This window comes from Phyllostomus hastatus, unplaced genomic scaffold, assembly GCF_019186645.2.
Source record: "Phyllostomus hastatus isolate PE091 unplaced genomic scaffold, TTU_PhHast_1.1 phas_contig_198, whole genome shotgun sequence".
Classification (NCBI taxonomy): Eukaryota; Metazoa; Chordata; class Mammalia; order Chiroptera; family Phyllostomidae; genus Phyllostomus; species Phyllostomus hastatus.
In genome coordinates, this window is record NW_025333715.1 from 5483427 (window position 1) to 5506817 (window position 23391).

The 23391-nt window shown below is 44.5% G+C and overlaps 1 protein-coding gene across 3 annotated transcripts in view; it reads right to left on the reverse strand.

The window, feature by feature from the left end:
- The window catches only part of SGSM3 (small G protein signaling modulator 3), a 39850-nt gene extending 16459 nt beyond the window's left edge, over positions 1-23391 (reverse strand). Inside the window, exon 1 of one of the 3 annotated variants that reach the window (XM_045835158.1) lies at positions 23266-23391. The gene's annotated coding sequence lies outside the window, so the exon portion shown is untranslated. Of the gene's footprint in view, positions 1-7170; positions 7262-23265 lie in introns of those variants that run through there. The other 2 variants (XM_045835159.1, XM_045835160.1) reach the window with 2 other exon arrangements.

A 23391-nucleotide genomic window follows, 5' to 3' on the forward strand; every position in this document is an offset into this window, starting at 1 on the left:
GTGCCTCAACCAGGAATCAAACCAGCGACCCCTTGGTTTGCAGGCTGGCAAGCAATCCAACGAGCCGCACCAGCCAGGGCGTCTTAACATTTTTATCCCTTTTCCTTTTTTGGCTGAGTCCACTAGACTCAACTGGATCTTGTTTCTCTCTGCATCCTTGGCACTCGGTCTCTCAATAAGCATTTTTTAGATACGTTAGATGAATGAATGAACAGCAAATGAAAAAAAGTAAATAAAAGTCATGCTCATGCCACAGTAATAAATAACTAGCATTTTATTCACTCCATATTCTCCCTTCTTCTGGGCATCTGGAAAACAGCAACCTCCCTACCACACTGACCCCACACATTTTGAAACTTGCTTCCTCTACTCGCTCTTTCCAACTGTGTGGTTCGGGAAGCTGTTGATATTTATATGACTTCATCTTCCAGACACTAACTGATTGATTCTAGGCAAGCACAGACCTGAGCTGTGCCAATCATAGCATTCAATAGCATTGCCAAAGTGATCAAAGGAGGTGTCAGCACTTGACCAAAACAGTGTCCAACCTGGAGCCTGTGGACCACATGCAGGCCAGGATGGCTGTGAAATGCGGCCCAACACAAAATCATAAATTTACTTAAAGTCTTTTATTTGCTCATCAGTTATCATTAGTGTTTGTGTATTTCACGTGTGGCCCAAAACAACTCTGGGCCAGTGTGGCCCAGAGATGCCAAAAGGTTGGATGCTCCTGGATAGAACTGTTCTTGGAGGTTTGTTGTTTTTATTTTTTTAAATCCTTACCCGGGAACATTTTTTCATTGTTTTTTTAGAGGACAGGGAAGAGAGATAGGAAGGGAGTGAGAAACAGTGCAAGAAAAAAGCATTAACTGGATGCCTCCTGTATGCACCTGAACCTGGGACCCCTGAAACCTAGGTATGTGCCTTGACCGGGAATCAAACCCTCAACCTCTCAGTTCTAGGACGACACTCCAACCAACTCAACTACCTGGCCAGGGCTTGAAGGTTATGAATTTGAGGCCCAGAGAGCCAAGGAGGTCTATATCCCCTTTGGTGACGGAAACACACACACATATAGATGGGGCAAAAGTAGGTTTACAATTGTGAATGAAACAGAGTTTATTCTTGCCCTGGCTAGTGTGGCTCAGTGGACTGAGTGCTGGCCTGTGCACCAAAGGGTCACTGGTTCGATTACCAGTCCAGGGCACATGCCTGGGTTGCAGGCCAGGTCCCCAGTAGGGGGCGTGCAAGAGGCAACTGTACATTGATGTTTCTCTCCCTCTTTCCTCTCCTTCCCCTCTCTAAAAATAAATAAATATTTTTTAAAAAAGAAAAAAGAAACAAGAGTTTATTCTTGTATTATCGATTGTCACATTATTTTCTATACAGACAACTGTAAAGCTACTCTTGCCACACCCTGTATATACACACATATGAACATTATGTATATTGGTATAATTATTTGTATATACATATTACATGTAATATTAATGTAAATTGATACATATTAAAAATTGAAAATACATTTAATTTGTTAAATACTCAATGCCAGCAAAAACTAGTTTTGTGATAGAAGACTAGCCCACTCATGAACTGCTGTAAATGGGTACGTTCCTTTGAAAACAGAATACCCACAAACATTTCCACATCCTTTATTCAGTAACTATTATCCTGGAAACTTATCTAAAGGAAATAATTCAATTAAAGCAAAAAGATATGTGCATGAAAAGGATTACCGTAGCATTACAGCAATAATATGAAATAACTTAAATGCCAAACAGTAGAAACATTCTTCAAGTTTTGGTATACCGACACAATAAAATTGTGATTCAACCATTTCACACTCCAACTATGGATTTTCACACCTGGCCACGATGAAGTTACAAGAACTGGATTTACTCTCCCAACCTAAACAACTAAAAAACTGGACAGGTACACAAAACAGTGATTTTTAGACACCGGATGGCAGGCAGCACAGAGCAGTGAATCCTGAGAGAGAGAAAACAACAATTCCCCCAGTTACAGCCTGAAGAGAGTCTGCAGGCTACAGTGCCACGAACGGGAGAGCAGAAAGTTGGAGAACTCACACTATCTGACACGGCGTGCCCCTGGCAAAAGGACAGACATGCATATCAATGGAACAGTACAGGTAATCCAGAAATAGACCCATTCATATGGTCAATTAATGTTATGGGTTGAATGATGTCCCCGCAAAAGATGTTGAAGTTCCAACCCCCAGTACCTCAGAATGTGACCTTATTTGGAAATCGGGTCTTTGCTGATTTAGCCAATTTTAAGAAGACCTTAAAATGGGCCCTAATCCAGTATGACTGGTGGCCTTATAAAAAGGGGAAGGTGGACACAAACACATACATAGGAAGATGATGTGAAGATACACACACAGGGAGGACACCGTGTGAAGGAGAGACTGGAATTATGCTAACGAGACAAGAAAAGTCTGGGAATACCAGAAGCCGGAAGAGGCAAGGAAGGATCTTCTTCCCTTGCAGGTTTCAGAATGAGCATGACCCTGCTGACACTTGGATTTCAGGCTTCCGCACTCCCAAACTGTGAGATAATATTACAGCTACTCTACGTCACCCAGCTTGCGGGACTTTGTTATGGCAGCCCTAAGAAAATAATACAACTGATTTTCAACAAAAATACAGAGGCAATTCAATGGGAAAAGGGTAGTCTTTTCAACAAATGGGCCTAGAAAAACTGTACAGCCACTTGCAAAAAAAAATCTTAATCCATATCTCACAGCATACACAAAAATTAACTCATTATGGGTGATAGACCTAAACAGAAAACCTAACCCTATAAAACTTCTAGAAAAAAACATAGGAGAAAATATTTGTGACTTTGGTTAGGCAAAGATTTCTTACCTTACATTAAAAGTATGATCTATAAAATAAAAAAGTTGATAAATTGGATTTTATCAACTAGAACCCATTATGGTAGAAAACATATTCAAATCACATATCTGATAAAGCACATCTATTTGGAATAAAAAGAAATGTCAAAACTCAGTAAGCAGAAAACAAATAACCCAACTGAAAAAAACAGGCAGAAGATTTGAATAGAAACATTACCAAAGAAGATACACAGCCCTGGCAGGTGTGGCATCGTCCTGCAAAATGAAGGGTCACCAATTCCTGGTCGGGGCACATGCCTGGGCTGTGGGTTCAGTCCCCTGTCGGGGTGCGTGCAAGAGGGAACTGATTGAGGTTCATCTCTCACAGAGACTTTTCTCTCCCTCTCTCTCCCTCCCTTCCCCTCTCTCTAGAATCAGTAAAACTGTAAATTAAAAAAAAATTTTAAAGAAGACATACACATGACAAACAATCATGTAGAAAGATATTCAGCATCATTAGTCATTAAGGAAATGCAAATTAAAACCACAATATTACCAACACCAAAACCTAACAATAGCAAGTGCTGGTGGGATGCAGAGCAATCAGAACTCTCACACACTGCTGGTGGGAATTCAAACAGCACAGAGATTCTGGAAGAGGGTTTGGTAGTTTCTTATAAAGTTAAACATACACTTACCATATAACCCAACAATCCCACTCCAAGGTATATTTACCTAAGTGAAATGAAAACTTTTGTTTACATAAAAACCTGTATGTAAATGTTTACAGCAACTTTATCCATGACTGACAGAATCTGAAAACAGTTCAAATATCCTTTAGCTTGTAAATGGGTAAATAACTGTGGTACATCCATATAATGGAATAGTACTCACTCAGCAAAAAAGAATTTAACTACTGACGAACTCAACAACACTGATGAACTTCAAATGCATTATGCTAAAGGAACGAAGCCAGACTGAAAAGGTTACATACTGCATGATTCCATTTATATGATGTTCTGGAAAAGGCAAAATTTAAGTACAGAAAACAGACCAGTAGCTTCTATCAGATGAGGGCAGTAGGAAGAGTAGACTACACAGTGACATGGGTAATTTTTTAGGGTGACAGAACTGTTCTATATCTTGACTGTGTTGTAATTACATGATTCTATCTTTGTCAGAGCTGGCAGAATTGCACACGAAAAGGGATGAATTCATTGTATGTAAAACATACTATAATAACATAAAAAAAAAGAACCAATATGCTTAGTGAAATAAGCCAGACACAAGAGTATAAAAAGAATTTCAATTGTGGGGACTAAAGAAAATTGGTACTATTTATGATCTAACATTAGGAAAAACATGATATTATAATATAGCATGTATACACAGAAATGTGTTCATCATTCAGGCATTCACTCCCCAAATATTTCTCTAATACATGTTATGTTGTAGGGCAACAATTATTTATAATCTAGAGGGGGGAAATCAAACAGAAAATAAGTAAATACATGAATAAATAAATGACAGTTCCAATGTATGGTAAGTGCTCTGAATAAAATGGCTGATGTGATATGGAATCCAGGGAGGAAACACCTGAAGTGCTATTTGAGTTGAAACCTGAAGGACAAGAAGCCAGTCCTGCAAAGACCTGGGAGCAGAGAGAGTCATGGGCAGAAGGAATGGCCAGCCCAAAGGCTCTGAGGTAGGGAAGGTCCTGGAGGCAGGGAAGGAGCTCAGTGTAAACTGAAACCCAACTGAAACCCAAGGGGAGAATGGGGAGAGGGGACTGGAAGGGCAGAGGCACCAGATCGCCAGGGGACTGTACGCCAGAGTGAAGGACTCAGATTGTAACTGCAGCAGGAATCCACAAGAGGGCCCTAAACATGGTGGTGGTGTGAGCTAACATGTTTTCTAAAAATCACTTTGGTTGCCATGTGGAAAATGGCTTCAGAGAGACAAGAGTAGATGCAGGAAGACCAGTCTGAAAGAGATAATGGGGAGCGAGGCTGACGTGGTGACAGCGGGGGCAGAGATAACCCGAGGAGGAACCAACAGTCTTGCTGCTGGACTGGATGTGGGGAATGGAGAAAGGGAGCAACTAAAAGTGAGGCCTAGGTTTCTGGTCTAAACTGGATTTGTGGTGATGCCATTTACTAATATGAGGAAGAGGGAAAAAGAAATAGGTTTAGGCAAAGAAGGAGTTAAGAGTTGTGGGATAATTTAAATGTTGATTAGAAATCTGAGTGGAGGTACTAAGCAGGTGATTGGATAACCAAGTTTACATCTTCAGGGAGATGCAGAACTAGAGATATAAATTTGGGAGTCCTTCCATCACTTACCCAACCAACAAAATTTTTTTTTGAGCAACTACTATGTGCCAGACATTGTTACATGTGCTAAGGATATAGCAGTAAAACAAGTGGACAAAGTTCTTGCTGCTGTGAATTACAGTTTCTTCATCTGTAAAATGGGGATGATGAATGAGAAAATGTAAATAAATACCTATCACAAAGCATGAGCTGAGTAAATACCAGATGTTAATATTAGTGACAATCAATAAGTAAACAGTGAAATAAATCAGGTACAAAGACAAATACCATAAGATCTCACTTATATGTAGAATCTAAAAAAAAACAAAAACAAAAAAGTCAAGCTCATTGATACAGAGAACAGATTAGTGGTTGCCAAAAGCAGGGGTAGTAGGGGGAGAAACTTCCAGTTATAAAATAAATAAGTCATGGCCATGCCACATACATCATGGTGACTATAGTTAATAATAACGCACTGCATATTTGAAAGTTGCTAAGAAAGCTCTTACCACTTCTCACCGTAAGAAAAAAGTTTTTTGCAAAACTTTTGTAAAAAGCTTTAAGGTAGCAGATGGTAATAGTCTTATTGTGACTATTGAAAATTTCACAATGTATACGAATATTGAATCGCTATGTTGTACACACCTGAAACTAATACAATGTTATATGTCAATTATACCTCAATTTTTTTTTAAAAATTCTAAGATAAGCCCTGGATGGCGTAGCTCACTGGATTGAACGCAGGCTGCAAATCAAAGTGTTGCAGGTTTGATTCCCAGTCAGGGTACATGCCTGGGTTGCAGGCCATGACCCCCAGCAACCACACATTGATGTTTCTCTCTCTCTCTCTCTCTCTTTCTCCCTCCCTTCCCTCTCTAAAAAATAAATAAAATCTTTTTTAACAATTGTAAGATAAAAATAGGTAAATAAGTAATTTCAGAATAATATTATATACCATGAAGAAAATAACACAGAATACTACTTTACAGAGTGGGAGGTAGTGGCAGAGGCTATTTTTGATAGGTGGCCAGAGAAAGCTTCTCTGAGGGGAGAACATTTCAGCTGACGGCAGCTCTGACAAGGAGCCAGCTCTGCAAAGACCTAGAAGGGCAGCCCGGGTAGAGGAAATGGCTCCTGCAATGGGGGCCTTAAAGGACAGAAATGACACTGGAGAAATAAAAGGCTAGTGTGTCTGTAGCAGAGCAATGAGGGGGAAGCAGCAGACAGCACTGGAGAGGCAGGCAGAAGCTAGATTATGCAGGGCCTTCTATCCACGGCAGAGGCTCTGGCTTTTATTTAATGGGAAGCCAATGGAGAGCTTTGAGCAGGGTTGTGACCCTGTCTCTGACTCAGATTTTTAAAGAAATCGCATTGGCGGTGCTGAAGGGTGAACTACAGAGGGGTTGAGAGTAGAAGCTATTACAGTTGTCCAGGTGAGAGGTGCTAACTCGCACTAAAGTAGCTGAGATGGTGACAAGTAACCAGATTCTGGATGTAAATTTGGAGGTGGAGAGACAGATAATGGAAAGAAGGAGTTGATGACGTTGCCTAAGATTTCTGACCTGAGCAGCTCTGCAGGTCCAACCAAGATGAGGAACGACTTGAGGAGAGAGCAGGTTTCAGGGTTAGAAAATCAAGAGATCTGCTTTGGCCATGTTAAGTTGGGATGCCTATTAGACCTCTAAGCAGAGATGTCAAGTAGGCAATTAATTGTATATACGAATGCAGAACTTAACACAGTCAGGACTGGAGATATATGTTTAAGAATCATTAGGACTAAATGTTGTGGCTGAGAAGAGAACAGAGGGCCTGCAGAGTAGGGGGCCTAGGACCAAATCCTGGAATTTTCCAACATTTAGAGGTTAGGCAGAAAAAGAAACAGGACATATAATTTGAGGAGTAGCCAGGGAAGTAGAAGGAACACTCATAATGTGTTGGTGCTGCAGAAACCAAGAGAGGACAGTGTTTCCAGAGGAGGAGATGGTCATCAGCATCACATACCAGTTGGAGGTCAAGTAGTATGAGGACACTGGTTTGGCAAGCTGGAGGTTGCTGGAGATCTTGATCTTGACAAGAGCCCTAATTTTTAGTGGTGAGAGTGAAAGTCCAACTGGAGTGGGCCGAAGAGGAAATAGAGAAGTCACCAGCATCGACAGTACATGATTTCTTAGCCATTTGAAATATTGTATGTGCACGTTGAAGGTAATATAAAAATAAATATGGCAGAGTTAGGTGGTAGGAGTATGGGTTTATTGGTCTTGATTTTTAATATTTTCTTTTTTGACAAAGTACAGAAGTATTGTGCTAAAAAATAATTATATCATCACATAAAAACCTGTACATGAATATTCACAGTAGCATTATTGATAATAGCCTAAAAATGGAAACAATCCAAATGTCCATCAATGAAGCACGGATAAACAAAACATGTATATCCATGTACTGGGCTATTACTGAGCCATAAAAAGGACTGATGTACTTAAACAGGCTACTACACAGATGAACCTTGACAACATGCTCAGTGAAAGAAGCCAGTAATATTTGTATGTTTCCATTTATACAAAATGCCTGGAACAGACAAACCGGTAGAGACAAGAAGTAGATTAGTGGCTGCCAGAGGCTAGAGGGAAGGGAAAATAGGAAATGACACCTAATGGGTATGGACTTCCTTTTGGGGGCAATAAAAATATTCTGGAATTTGACGGTGGTAATGGTTGCACGACATAGTGAATATACAGAAGACCTCTGAATTGTGTACTTTAAAAGGGTGACTTTGTGGTGCATGATTTGTATTTCAATTTTTTTTTTAATTATTCTTTTTTTAAGATTCTATTCATTCAAGCCCTGGCTGGCGTAGCTCAGTGGATTGAGCGCGGGCTGGGAACCAAAGTGTCCCAGGTTCGATTCCCAGCCAGGGTACATTCCTGGGTTGCAGGCCATAACCCCCAGCAACTGCACATTGATGTTTCCCTCTCTCTCTCTCTCTCTCTCTCTCTCTCTCTCTCTCTCTCTCCCTCTCTCTCTCTCTCTCTCTCTCTCTCTCCCCCACTCTTTCTCCCTCCCTCCCGCCCTTCCCTCTCTAATAAATAAATAAATAAATAAATAAATAAATAAATCTTAAAAAAAAAGATTCTATTCATTCATTCTTTTAGAGAGGGAAGGGAGGAAGATAGAGAGAAAGAAACATCAATGTGCAGTTGCTGGGGGTCATGGCCTGCAACCCAGGCATGTACCCTGGCTGGGAATCAAACCTGCGAACTTTGGTTTGCAGCCCGCGCTCAATCCACTGAGCTATGCCAGCCAGGGCTTATATTTCAATTTTTTAAATTACGGTTTAAGTATCGTAGAACATTGAGGAAGAAGAATATGTCTTTCTTGAGTTTTTCCTGAGGCTAATAAATGAAGCTCTGAACTTACAGCACCTATGTAGCCTTTCTGTCTTCCCTGCTCCTTCCCTGTCAGAGCCACTACTTACCACCTTAAACATCCATTTCCTTGGGGGATTTAATGTTTATACAAAACCAGGGAAAGTGAGAGTGAAAAATAAAAAGGTGTAAGCTATTAGAAATAGCTTATTTATAACTGTGAAAAGGGTCCCTTTTTCTCTCATTTGTAACTAACACTTTACTTATACTGCTGAGCATGAATTTGACATCTTAGCAACCTGTGAAGTCAGGAACTCCCTAAACTGCTAAAAGGTAAAAATCTGCTACTTTACCTTTTAAAAGACTGTCACAAGTTTCTTAAAAAAAGCCCAAGTAATCACTGGAAGAGAACTGACAACACTTTAAAACTCAGTTTCCAAGGCATTGTTTTTGTTTTATTTTCACAGACTATAACAAAATCCCCAGGTGTGTGACTTCACCTGGGGTGGCTCTTGCTATTACACTGAAAGGAAATCCTTTCCCCAAAGCAAAAGCCACTAAAAACAGTTTAAAGGAAGAGCGCTGCTTCCCTGGCTCGGTAGGTCAATTGTTAGGGCACTGTCTGGATATGCCAATGTTGTGGGTTCAATCCCCAGTCAGGGCACACAGAATCAACCAATGAATGCATAAATAAGTGAAACAAAAAACTGATGTTTCTCTCTTTTTTAAAAAAATCAATAAAAAATTATTATTTTAAATTAAATAAAATAGATGCTTACAAACCAGGAGACTAGAAAAAGTAAAGCAATTTGAAGATAGGGTCTAAGAAGAAAAATGCTATTTTCTAAGCCTACCTTTTTAAAAAATATACTTTATTGATTATGCTATTATAGTTGTCCCATTTTACCCCCTTTATTCCCCTCTGCCCTGCACACCCCCTCCCACCCGAGTTCCCCCCTTTCAGTTCATGTCCGTGGGTCATACATATAAGTTCTTTGGCTTCTCCATTTCCTACACTATTCTTAACCTACTCCTGTCTATTTTGTACCTACCATTTATGCTACTTATTTTCTGTACCTTTCCCCCCGCCCCCTCCCATTCCCCTGCTGATAACCCTCCACGTGATCTCCATTTCTGTGACTCTGTTCCTGTTCTAGTTGTTTGCTTAGTTAGTTTTTGTTTTTGTTTTTGTTTTTAGGTTTGGTTGTTAACAACTGAGTTTGTTGTCATTTTACTGTTCATATTTTTATATTCTTTTTCTTAGATAAGTCCCTTTAATATTTCATATACTAAGGGCTGGGTGATGATGAACTCCTTTAGCTTGACTTTATTTGGGAAGCGCTTTATCTGCCCTTCCATTCTAAATGATAGCTTTGCTATAGAGAGTAATCTTGGATGTAGGCCCTTGCCTTTCATGATTTGAAATACTTCTTTCCAGCCCCTTCTTGCCTGTAAGGCTTTCTTTTGAGAAATCAGCTGATAGTCTGATGGGAACTCCTTTGTAGGTAACTGTCTCCTTTTCTCTTGCTGCTTTTAAGATTCTCTCCTTATCTTTAATCTTGGGTAATGTAATTACGATGTGCCTTGGTGTGTTCCTCCTTAGGTCCAACTTCTTTGGGACTCTTTGAGCTTCCTGGAGTTCCTGAAAGTCTATTTCCTTTGCCAGATTGGGGAGGTTCTCCATTATTTTTTCAAATAAGTTTTCAGTTTCTTGCTCTTCCTCTTCTCCTTCTGGCACCCCTATGATTCGGATGTTGGAACATTTAAAGTTGTCCTGGAGGTTCCTAAGCCTCTCATTTTTTTGAATTCTTGCTTCTTCATTCTGTTCCATTTGAATGTTTCTTTCTTCCTTATGCTCCAAACTATTGATTTGAGTCCTGGTTTCCTTCCCGTCCTGTTGGTTCCCTGTACATTTTCCTTTATTTCACTTTGGGCAGCCTTCATTTTGTTCTTTCATTTTGCAACTGAGCTCAACCATTTCTGTGAGCATCCTGATTACCACTGTTTTAAACTGTGTATCTGATAGGCTGGCTCTCTCTTCCTCATTTAGTTGTATTTTTTTCTGGAGCTTTGATTTGTTCTTTCATTTGGGCTTTTTTTTTTTTGTCTTGGCACGCCTGTGACGTAGTAAGAGGCGGGGCCTTAGGTGCTCACCAGGGCAGGACAAACCAGGTCGCTGTGTTGTGATGCTGACGTGGGGCAGGGGTCTGAGAGGGAACAGTGCTGTTTGCTCCACTCTTTGCCGGCTTTCAGTCACTTCCCCCGCTACCCATAATCAAATTGGCCCTTTTGGTACTGATTCCTAGGTGGGCGGGTTTGTGTATGTTTGTAGGATAAGTGGAGGCAGTCTGGCTTCCTTACCCAGGTGTCTGGGTAGCTAAGGGAAGCTGTGTTCCCACAGCCTTGGAGGGGCCTGGTAACCAGTGTTCTCATAGCCTTGAGACTGGGTCTGATAAACTGTTCTCATAACATGAAGTGGGCTCACATGTGCAGAATTATGTCATGTTATGTAATGTTCTGGCATCTTGCTGGCTTTGTTTCCCTCTAGTACTTAAACAGGTAGGGACTCCATGCTGGGGGCGATGATGAGGAGAGACATACAAGGGGACAGGTGCCACGGCATGAGACATGCAGATAGAAAGACATGCAGCTTGCAGTGTGCGTGGCTTGCCCACGCATGAATAAAGGCATGGCAGACATCCCAACAGCTCTGTGAATATTCTTCTGTCTGCACGAATACCATGAACCTGCCTGGCCTTGAAGGGTGGCAACACAATTGGCAGGGCCATCAGGATTTGTCACAGAACGCTATGGAGCCGGCACCCCTGGAGTGGCTGATCACTGGCAGGTAGTATTCAGGGGCCGGGCTCTTGGCAACTTGGCCTCCCACCCCATGACTGGCCCGTGGAGAAAGCCCTGTGGGTACTGGAGAGGACCTTAGAAAAGCCCAGCGCCTCTGTGGCCATGAGGGCCATAGGCTGGGTGTTTCTTTCAGCTTTGTGAGCTGAGAGATGGAGACTACGCCTTGAGACGAAGTGAAGTTCCAAGAGCCCTGAGAGGGGAAGCCCCTGAAGAAGAGGAGACTGCACTTCCTGACCTTCCAAGTTACCGAACACAGAGGCATAGGGAAAAAAAGCCCTGAAGGCTTGTGTCTGCCTCTGAGCAGTTGAGCTGCTGCAAGCCCCCTCCCCACTCTTAGTGAGTGATTCACTGGAAAAGGGTGGGGGGAAATGAACTGAGTTACCTGAAGGCAGCAGCCTGTGGCTCCTGGGGTAAAGTTTGGGTCTGGGAATCCGCTTCCCTCCCCTGCCCCACACAGACTTGGAACACAGTTGCTGAGAGTGACTGGCTGGAGGGCCGGCCAGGGCCGGTGATCTGGCGGCAGCAGCACCAGCACCTGGAAAGCTCTGCTCCCAGCACAATGATCAGAAGAGGTGGGGATCCCCCCACAACCCCTCCACAGGCGAGTAGCGTGGGCTGCTGTGCCTGTAGGTCAAGGCCGAGTGCTTGGAGCTGAGCTTTTGCAGCAGTGTTCCAGAAAAGGCGGCTGTGGGAGCTGTTAGAACTGGTGGAGTGACCCAGGATGCTGTAAGAAAGCAGGCTGGATGTGGTACGAGATAGGGGAGCAGGTGCTGGAACTCAGAGAGCTCACTAGTAGGGAGTAGGCCAGAGAGCCGTGGTGGCAGGCGAGTGCAGCACCAGTAAGAGACACCTCAGAAGATGACAGCGGCGCCTAGAGCTACAGAGAAGCAGTCACCAGGGTCACAGAAACAGCGTCCTGGTGACCCGAGGGGATGCAGTGGTGGCGCCAGCAACCAGCAACCAGCACCCACCCAGGCAGCGTGTGGTGTTGCACAAGTGCAGCTCCTGGTGCCCGCACACCAGGGTCTGGTGCAGGCCTAACTTATCTGTCCAAACCCCGGGGGTGTGACCCAAAGAGGCCCATCCTACGTGTCTAAAGGCCCATTTGGCTGTGCTAGCCTCTCAAGAGGAGGAAATATCCTGCTAGGCCCCGTAAGCTAGATGTGCATGTGACACAGGAAGGGTTTGGATGGGGTTCGTGGCAATGATCAGAACAGCTTTGTCAACCCTTGGGTTTCTGGTCCCACTATGGAAGGGAGCAGAGGTATGGTACTCCTTGATTGAAAAGCAGTTGGCTGCTATATATGCTGCCCTGTTGGCCACTGAGGCCATAGCAGGAACTGCCTCTGTGACAGTTAGGACCACCCATCCCATTGCAGGGTGGATCCAGGACTGGATGGCCAAGCCTCGCAGTGGGATGGCTCAGATGCCCACGCTGGCTAAGTGGGGGCTTATTTGCAGCAAAGCAGTACTCTATCCACTAGCCCTTTGCAGGCTGAGCTACAGGAAGTATTAGGTCCAGTTATTTATGTAGATCAGAAATCTACTGTTCCTGTCCCTACAGAGGAGGTAGAAACTAGCCCCTTCTGGGAGGGGCAGGCGCCTATTCCCTCAGATGCGTGGTACACTGATGGGTCCAGCAGAGGCCAGCCTGCTGTGTGGACAGCTGTGGCAGTCCGACCAGAAACAGAGATGATCTGGTTTGACACAGATATGGGACAAAGCAGTCAATGGGCTGAACTCTGTGCTGTTTGGATAGTGACTGTCAATGAAGCCCCGCCCCTGACTATTTTCACAGATAGTTGGGCAGTGTACCGGGGGCTAACATTATGGATCTCTACATGGGGTACAAATAAGTGGATGGTTATGCATAGACCATTGTGGGGACAGGCTTTGTGGCAAGACTTATGGGAGTTAGGCTACCAGAAACAAATTACTATATATCATGTTACAGGACATGCACCTCTTGCTTCCCCTGGGAATGGTGAGGCTGATACTCTACCCAAGATGCAGTGGCTAGAAATGGTACCCGTCAGTCCCTCAGGAAGGGAAGTAGCCCAGTGGCTACACCATTGCCTCTTTCATGCTGGGCAGAAGACCATGTGGGCCACTATCAAAACTTGAGGGTTACCTGTTACATTGGCAGAAACACAAGAAACCTGTGAGACCTGTGTTGTCTGCTCATGAGAGCATTCCTGAAGGCCTGTGGGAACTTTTGGACAGGTAGTGCAGGGATGGGTACTGCTGACCCAGTGGCAGGTGGATGTAATTGGGCTCCTACCTAGTTCAGAGGGATATAAGTATGCTATTTCACAGGTGTGGACACGGCCACGGGGCTTTTAGCTGCCTACCCCACACAGCATCCAGATCAGAAAGCAGTGATTGCTGCACTGGAACGGTTATGTGCTGCTTATGGGAGACGCTTAATCGTTGAAAGTGATCCGGGGACGTGTTTTACTGGGGCCTCAGTATAATAGTGGGCTCTAGACTTGCAGATTGACTGGAAATTCCATGTGGCCTATCATCCCCACACTGCTGGAATGATTGAATAGTACACTGGTCTCTTAAAGCAGGGCCTGCGAGCTGCAGCTGCTTCCCCTGTGTTGAGAGGTTGGACAAAGTGCTTATGGACTGTCCTCCGGACTCTAAATGAGGAGTTGGAGGTGGGGCCCAGCTCCAGTGGAAGTGCTACTCCACCAGACTGCAGCTCCAATTCAACTGCAGGTACAAACTATGGATGCTTTGCTGAAACCAGACATGGGAAAACAGGGGAATATTCTCCTGCCTGCTCCAGAGGGCCTGGAGGGAGGGCAAACAGCCACTTGGACGTGGCCTTGGGAAATCAAAGGCTCCCACATGTGCTGGGTGGCTCTTGTTGCCCCTGGGAGTCAAGGGGTGGAGAGAAACTTACCAATAGTGCCCTGGGTGATTGGGACCTGGCCCCCAATCTTAAAGGTGACATATCCAGGGGCCAGCAGACCATGAAGTACTTCTTTGTGGCACCTTTGTGATTTCCCTATGGCTTATTATGAGTTCTGTTATTGCAAGTAGATGCTAAACCCCCAACTGAGGCACGAAAGGTCTGGTATTCATGCCCAGGAAGACCCCCTTGGCCAGCCATTGTCTTATCAGCTGACCAGAAGCTGGCTTGTGTATTTCCTGAGGGTCCTAACTTGCCTTTACTGGTGCCTATAACTGCTCCGTCTTTTCACCCTTAGAGTGCAAGGTAATACGTTAGTGGACTGGGTTCATACCTATGCCTTAGTGGCTGACCAATCAGCATGCTGGGTCTGCACTGAACTCTCCCTGAGCACATTGGCCTGTCTCCCATGGCACATCTCTCCTGCTTGTCTCAAATTGGACTTGGCTTCAGAACCAGTGGCACAGCAATGAAATGTGAATTGTGACCTGGACTGAATGAACCAGTGGAACAGCAAACATCCTTTGTGAAATGTGACCTGGACTGAAATCTTTGCTGGGGCAAAGCAGTGGTATGACTGGCCTAGGCCGTTAAGCAACCACAACCACTCCATATGGGATGGCTCAGGGTGGCTCACAGCTGAGGCTGTGGTGCTGGCTAGACCAGCGCCCTTTTGCATTGAGAACTCCAAAGGACAACCCCGGATGGGCTGGGCTCTGACAGGTCTGTCAGACCCATACTCCTGGACATTGCTGGGAGGCACAGAATGTTGCATGGGCCGCTGTTCCCACTGGGACCCTCTGAGTCCACCTCTGAGTGGGTGGCCCACATGGGTGGCCTTACTTGTATGAAAATTGGACTGGCTGTTGTACCTAGGGGTGGCCTGATTACCTGTGTTTTGGCTGTATACTATTGAAGCTTGTAGTACTGCTTCTGTGGCAGTGCTTGTGTTTTGCCTGCTGGTTGGTGTAGCCTGTACTGTTGTTGTGAGTTATGGGTACAGGGCTCTGCCCTCCTCACCAAGGGACCTTGTGGAAGACATCCTCGCATAGATTGTAAGGTGAGGAACCCAGAAGGGGTGAGTTGTAGGGCAAGTGGAGGCTTCCTCCTCACCCAAGTGTCTGGGTAGCTAGGGGAAGCAGTGTTCCCACAGCCTTGGAGGGGCCTGGTAACCAGTGTTCTCATAGCCTTGAGACTGGGTCTGATAAACTGTTCTCATAACATGAAGTGGGCTCGCATGTGCAGAATTATGTCATGTTATGTAATGTTCTGGCATCTTGCTGGCTTTGTTTCCCTCTAGTACTTAAACAGGTAGGGACTCCATGCTGGGGGCGATGATGACGGGAGACATGCAAGGGAACAGGTACCACGACATGAGACATGTGGATAGAAAGACATGCAGCTTGCAGCGTGTGTGGCTTGCCCACACATGAATAAAGGCATGGCAGACATCCCAACAGCTCTGTGAATATTCTTCTGTCTGCACGAATACCATGAACCTGCCTGGCCTTGAAGGGTGGCAACACAGTGTTCTAGGACCCTGTGGTTCTCTCCAGTGAACTCTCCAGTGAGGCTGGGAGTTTCCCCTGCTACATCCGCAACCCACACAGGTGTTTTCAGTCAGAGGCCTTGAGGTTTTATTTCCCCGTGCTGGAACCCTGGGTTGTACGGTCTGTCTCGCTCTCCAGTTGTTCCTCCCAGTTTATCTGCATGCGAATGTGGGACTGCCCAGTCTGCAGTCCGCAGCCTCGCCACACACACAGTCCTCTCTGCTCAGCTGCCCGTCTCCACCCTTCCTACCAGTCTGGATGAATGTTTTTTCAACTCTTTGGTTGTTGGACTTCTGTACAGTTTGATTTTCTGTCAGTTCTGGTTGTTTTTCATTTTTAAATTTATTGTTGTCCGTCTTTTGGTTGTGCGGGGAAGCACAGTATGTCCATCTACGCCTTCATCTTGGCCAGAGGTTCTCATCCAAATTTCTTAACTGCCTCCCCCGAAACTGGCATCAGCAGAAGAGCAAAATGACTCCAATAATCAACTCTACCTTGAGCTCCACTCCCGCTCCCACAGCCTTACAACTAGGACTGCTTTCCCTTTCCCAAGTCAGTATTTCATTTGCGACCAGAGATAGTATCCCTGTAGGCAAAAGTTAGGGGTGACTGTGCAAGGCAGAGCAGACTGTGGAAACACAGACCACAGAATTCTACAAGCCCAGGCACAGCTCCCCCTTTCCCGCACAGCAGCACCAGTTAAATGAAGCCCTGCTGCACAGACTTCTGAACATGCTCATCCACCCTAGGTCTTCCCGTAAAATAATTAATCATCCAAGGTAATCTGGTTACCTCCCTGAGTCCCTCCCAGGATCATTCCCCTAAGTTTACAGCCTAGCAGTACCTAGATGGTGATAAGGAAGCAAAAGCAAGGTACTGCATGGACCTTCTGTCATTCCCACCATCAGGGGTGGTGGGCAACAACCTCCTTAGAAGTAAAAGTGAAACAAATAATGATTAGCTAACTGCAATTCAACATTCAGGTAGCTCTGAGAAATGGCAGGCAAGAGTTTTTGAGGAAAATAAATTTCCTTGAGGGCTGTCAAAAGGGCCACTTTTTAAAAAATTTTACTTACTTATTTTTAGAGAGTGAAGGAAGGGAGATAGAGAGAGAGAAAGAGAAACATCAATGTGCGGTTGCTGGGAGTCATGGCCTGCAACCCAGGTATGTACCCTGACTGGGAATCGAACCTGCGACACTTTGGTTCAAAGCCTGTGCTCAATCCACTGCGCTACGCCAGCCAGGGCTAAAAAGGGCCACTTTTAAATAAAGTTTTATGTTAACATTAGAGCATATGGCACTTAAAATGAGATCATAAATATAGTTAATAAAGTCCCTATTCTTCATATAATTAAACCATAGAGGTCTACAAACTATCTTATCTTAAGTCATTTATGTGGCCCTACCATCTATATAATTACTGGGGATGTTTCAATTGCAGATATGAAAATAACTACATAGTAACCCTCAACTATGGTAATCCAATCCTATTTACTTTGTGGCAGTGAATAGGCTGAGGTATTACAAGGGAGGTACCAAGGGAAATATTTACTGAGCATTTACCACTGAGCTAAGAAACCTGAGAAAATCAGGGCTCAGAGAGGCTAAGCACTGCCCATATCAAACACTCAGTGACTCCTAAGCCGTCGCTTCATGCCACCCTGAATAGTACCACTGTAGTTGTCAAGTTAACTTGAACAGAAATCTGTTTGTGAGCAATATCTTTATTCTTTTTAGGGATACTTTGTACACTACATGCTTCAGACATTTGAAGATAGCCTTCAGGTTTTCTCTGAGATTTCTCTTCAGAGACAGTTAACCAGTTATTTTAACTCTTTTGTAGGTGATGTGGCTGCATGTCATGAAACAGTAAGTTAAGGGAGCATCAGATGCAAGCCACAAAAACTGACTTTGGGTGACAAACTATGTAATATAGGAATATAGTTAAAGGATATGAGATAGGGCACAGAACTGAGGAAAAGGTGAAGAATCAAGTCTTTGAGTATGAATAACAGAGTAGCTCCAGCGTCTATACATTAGGAATGAATCCATGGTTGGATGAAGGAGCTGTGACTGTCACTCTGTCATCCAACTAAGATTCAAATTAAAGGAGGAACACATCAATATGTTGGCCCAACCTGGATCAGGTGTTTCCTCATAGCAAAAGTGAGCTAATTCTCAGTAAAACCTGGACTGGATGCCGGGCAGGTCAAAATAACATATGTCCACTAAACTCTCAAAATATGATGCCTCATATTCAAAATAAAAATCCAGGTGTGGAAGAGGACCAAGGCCAGGGCACTGCCTTCATGCTTGCTGTATGACCTCGGGCAAATGACCAAACTCAGTTCCTATCTGTAAGACAGTGATGGTCACAACGTATTGTTGTACTTATGACAAACAAATTAGAAAATGTGAAATGCTTTATAAACTCAAAGCTAACTATAGCAGCCAGCACTTACAGACTTCCTGTCAAGACACATTACATGGATTTTATTTAATCTTCAAAATGACCCTATGAAGTAAGAGGTTATGAGCACAAACTATGGAGTCTGACAACCCACGTTCAAATCCTAATTAACCACTTATTTGTGTGGCCTTAAGCAAGTTACTCATCATTTTTGTGACCGTCTTCTCACCTTAAGTGGGCATAATACTAATAATATAAAGAGTGGTTGTGAAGATTGATTTAATATAAGTAAAATTCTGTGCCTAGTATACAGTAAATACCCAATAAATATTAGCTATTATTATGAGTGGTGGTGGTAGTAGCAGTAATTATTCCAATCTTGCAGAAGAGGAAAATGAGGCATTGGGAAGTTATATCAAAGTTCGAAGTGGTAGAGCCAGAACTTCGTTAGGTGCTCCTAATTACTATACTCTACTGACTTCAAAAGTTAAAAAAAAAAGTGGTATTTGGACTTTAACCTTAACCTTAAGTCACACAAATTAAGGATATTTACAAATGAAAGTCAAACACAAGAAGAGGGAAATGATCTGTTGTTTCATGTCTTTAGTATGTTAGCCAGAAGGCTAACTAAATATCTAGAGAGGTCAGGGAGTGGTCTTATCATTTTGTTAAAAAAAAAAAAATCTGTGACACATAATTGGAAATCAGGCCCTTCTCAAGAATAAGCCTTCTGATAACTGGATTGGTGAGTTCCATCTCATTTCTGATGTTACTCTTATTGAAAAAGCTATTACTTCCCAAAACAATTCATATCAGCAGCAGAGAAAAAAGCATACACACAAAACCTAAATCACAAACACTTAGAAAAAGCAGTAATGTGTTTATGACTGGAAGAGAAGGATAATATTAGAAGTGAAGACACAGTTAACAGTGCCTATCAAAATGAAGTGAATGTTTCCTCATTTATGAATTGTGATGCTAGGTAATGAATCTAATTGGTCAAAAAGAAGCGGCAGTGATTATGTGTATATTGTTCAAACAATGGTGGCCTCAAAATCAGTTTATAAGCCTCACTTTTCAGTCACATAGTATTCGGTTGATCAAAAAGTTTGGTTTTTTCCATAAGATGGTTCCAGTAGCACTTAGTTGTTTTTAACTTCATTCGAAACAATTATGTTATGTTGTATTGTGACAGCTGGCATATCAGAGTGCATTAAAAAAACAAACTTATTAAAAGAAACACTTGCCCTGGCTGGTGTGGCTTAGTGGATTGAGCCCCAGCTTATAAACCAGAGTTGCCGGTTCGATTCCCAGTCAGGGCACATGCCTGGGTTGCAGGCCAGGTCCCCAGTGGGGGAAGCACATGGGAGGCAACCACACATTGATGTTTCTCTCCTTCTCTTCCCCTCTCTTTAAAAATAAATAAATAAATCTTTTAAAAACCTTATCAAAATTGGTGAATTTTTGTGTAGCCATCTCAATACTGAAGATGGAAGAAAATGAGCAACATTTTCAGCGTATTATGCTTTATTATTAAAAGAAAGGTAAAAACTCAACTAAAACAAAAAAAGATCTGTGCAGTATATGCAGAAAGTGCTGTGACTGACTGGACCTGTCAAAAGTGGTTTGCGAAGTTTCTTGCTGGAAATTTCTCACTGGATGATGGTCGGTCAGACCAGTGGAAGGTGATGGCAATCAAATCAAGACATTAACTGAGAACAATCAACGTGATGCCGATACAGGAGATTGCCGATATACTCAAAATATCCAAATCAATAAAGTTACTGGTGAAAATGAAAAACGTGTCTTTTATTTTACAGTAAAAACTAAACAGAGTTTTTGGCCAATCCAATGCGACGAGAGTGCTAGTATCTACCATGTGCAGAACACAATATGCTAGGAAGTGTTTGTTAAACAACTATTTATTGATCTCCTACCACTATTCCAGGAGATAGGGGTGAGGTGATGAAAAAGACAAAGACTACTTTCATAGAGTTTACACTGTAGACACGTATTATAAAGAAAAAAATTAAGGATCAGTTCCCAGGTCTGTCAGACTCTAAAGCCTACACTACATTTCAAGTGTATCATTTCTCACTGGCAAGATACAGCTTCTCCTAAAAGGCCACACCCAAGTATGCAGTCCCAACACTACTGTCTAAAACAATTTAGGGTTTCTCTTAGGTTTCTTTTAATATTTTATTTATTTATTTTTAGAGAGAGGAGAATGGAGAGAGAGGGAAAGAAACACCAATTGGTTGCATGTGTTAAGCACCCAACCGGGGCCTGAACCTGCAACCCAGGAATGTGCCCTGACCAGGAATCAAACCTGAGACCTTTTGGTTTGAGGGATGACGCCCAACCCACTGAGCCACACTGGGCAGGGCAGGGTTTCTCTCTGTTGGCAGTCCAGTGTCACTTTCTCAGTGAAGAGTTCCTCCCCTAACTCCCAAGAGCAAAGACTGCTCCATCAGCAGTTAACACATCATGTTTATGTAGATGAATTTGTTTTCCTCTCTCACTAGTACCTAAAGAGGGCGCGAACCATATGTTGGCCTCTTTATAAGTCTAGAAGATGGTATGTATAGTAGGCATTCAATAAAGGGCTGAGTGGAGCTCATGAGAGCAACTGCAACAGAGTTGAGGGTAAGCACCAGACTGCAATAAACTAAGGAGTAAATGGAAGAAAAGGGCAGGAAATGGTAGTTCTCTGAAGGAGAAATGTGATCACAGTAGTTTTATACTTTTTCAAGAATGAGAGACTTGAACATACTTGTTGGTAAGGTAGTGCAGCACATTAGACAGAGCAGGGGTGTCAGATCAGACCTGAAGCTGCATTCTGGCCCTGTCATCATTACTGTAGGCAATTTACGGAACTCCTGTACTTCGACTTACACATAAAATGAGACTAATACCTGCACCTCACAGTGACAATTACAGCATACGGCAAACAGAGGACATTCAGTAAATGCTACTGATGATTATTACTGTGTGCAGAAACCCGAACTTCGGTGTTCTAACTCTTCCTTGTCGCCTGTGCTTCAGTCTCGATTTCCTGTCTCACTGTGTGTGTGCTGTGGGACGGCAAAGAAACAGGCTTCTTATTTCTTCTGTGGGCACCACCCCCTGAGCTATTATTCCCCTTCCTTGTGACAGTCTGCACGAGCTCGTGAACGGCCGCTGTGGGAAAATCACTGATGTCGCCAGCTGAAGAGCAGCGCTGCTGATCTGGAGACTAAGTAGATGAAACTGATGTTAAATCGTCCAATCATACAAGATTTGGGGCTCCTGCCAAAGCTCTCATTGGGAGCTAAGGAAAGAGAAATGGGAAATACAATTACGGGATCCCAAATTCACAAGGTTACCGTGCTCTTCTTGTATGTCAACTACTTTTGTTCACAAGCCCTTTTTTTAAAAGGTTGACCAGAGGGTCATGGGTCATGCTCACCTGTCACCCATGTCTGGTCAAGGGAAACATCACCCCCAGCCCCGCTCTCCCAGACCACACACCTCCGTGCTTCAAAAGGGGAACGGGAGCCCTGGCTGGCGTGGCTCAGTGGATTGAGTGCAGGCTGCGAACCAAAGTGTCGCAGGTTCGATTCCCAGTCAGGGCACATGCCTGGGTTGCAGGCCATGACCCCCAGCAACCACACATTGATGTTTCTCTCTCTCTACTCCCTCATCATATCTAAAAATAAATAAATAAAATATTTAAGAAAAAGGTGGGGTGGGGAACGGAAAGAGGACTAGAGCCCAGGCCAGCGCAGCGATTAGCCATAAACAGGCTCCGTGCACTACGGATTGTCAGAAGACGGGAAAGCTATGGAGCTGTGTTTAGAATCCATTGCAAACTAGCCATGGAGCACAGAGACAAGTCCATGTAACACACAGACGGTACACCTGTTGTTCGGAGTTCAGAGAGACCTGGACATAAGGCATGAGGGAAAAGAGAACCAGGAAACATAATGCGTATCTATAAATCATCACAGATATAATCACAAAAGTGACGAGTAAAACAAGTTGAAGTTGAAAACTCAGTTTTCTTTCTTTTTTTTTCCCCCAGTCTTATTAGGAACTTGAATTTAGAAAGAATACGAGAAAAAAAGTAAAAAAAAAAAAAAAAAAATTCCAGGGCACCTTTAAATACCCCGCGGAGAACAACCAAACCCACCGCAACGTCCTGTGCGGCAGAAGACTGGAAAACGTGGGACAGTCACCTGTCCCTGAAAACGAGCTTTCACCGCCCCCCCCCCCCGCCCCATAGAAGAAGCAACCTGGATCATCAGACTACGTGCGAGAATAATTCCCCAAATCCCACTCCCAGTCCCACTGCGTGACCCCGGCACACGCCTCCGTGCCCACGAGCGACCCCACAGAGAGTGCGGAGCCGCGGCCCGAGAGGCTCCGCCCGCGCCCCGCGCGCCGGGCGGGGGCCGGACCGCACCTTCCGTGCAGCCGCGAGGTACGTCCGAAGAGCGTGCTGCTCCGAGTGCGCTCAGGGCTGCCGCCCTCTCCAAAAATAAAATAAAATAAAATAAAATAAAATAAAATAAGCCCCATCCCCCACCCCGCATTTGGTGCACTTTCTGTAAAACTGCTCCGAGGTGCCGGGGAGGGACGTGTGTGTTTGGACGCGAGCCCCCCGGCACTTAAGCTGCGGCCCCCCACCCCCCCAAACCCCCGGACTAGGCCAGGCAGAGCCACCCGGCTGGGGGCGGTCCTGCCTCCCCGAGGCCGCCCCCTCCCCGAGCAGGACGCGGGGGCACGCGGGTCCGGAGGCTGCGTACCCAGCCGCGGGAGCCCGTGCCAGACCGCCGCCGCTGCCAGCGGGGCCACATCGCACCAGCGAGGTCCGGCCGGGCAGGTGTTCTCCCCTCCTCCGCCGTCCGTCAGTCAGTCCGTCAGTCTGTCCACAGCCGCGAGGAGCATGTGTGGACCCCAGGGCAGCAGACCCACCTAGCCCCGCTATCCGTTCTCTTCGCACTTACCTGCCCCACAGGAGACGTCCGGCTGCCCCGCCGCCGCCACGACACCCGGCCACCTCACGCCAACCTGGGTCGGGCTCGCGGCCCCGCGGCTCCGCAGCTGGAATCCAGTCAGCGCTCGGGGGCGAC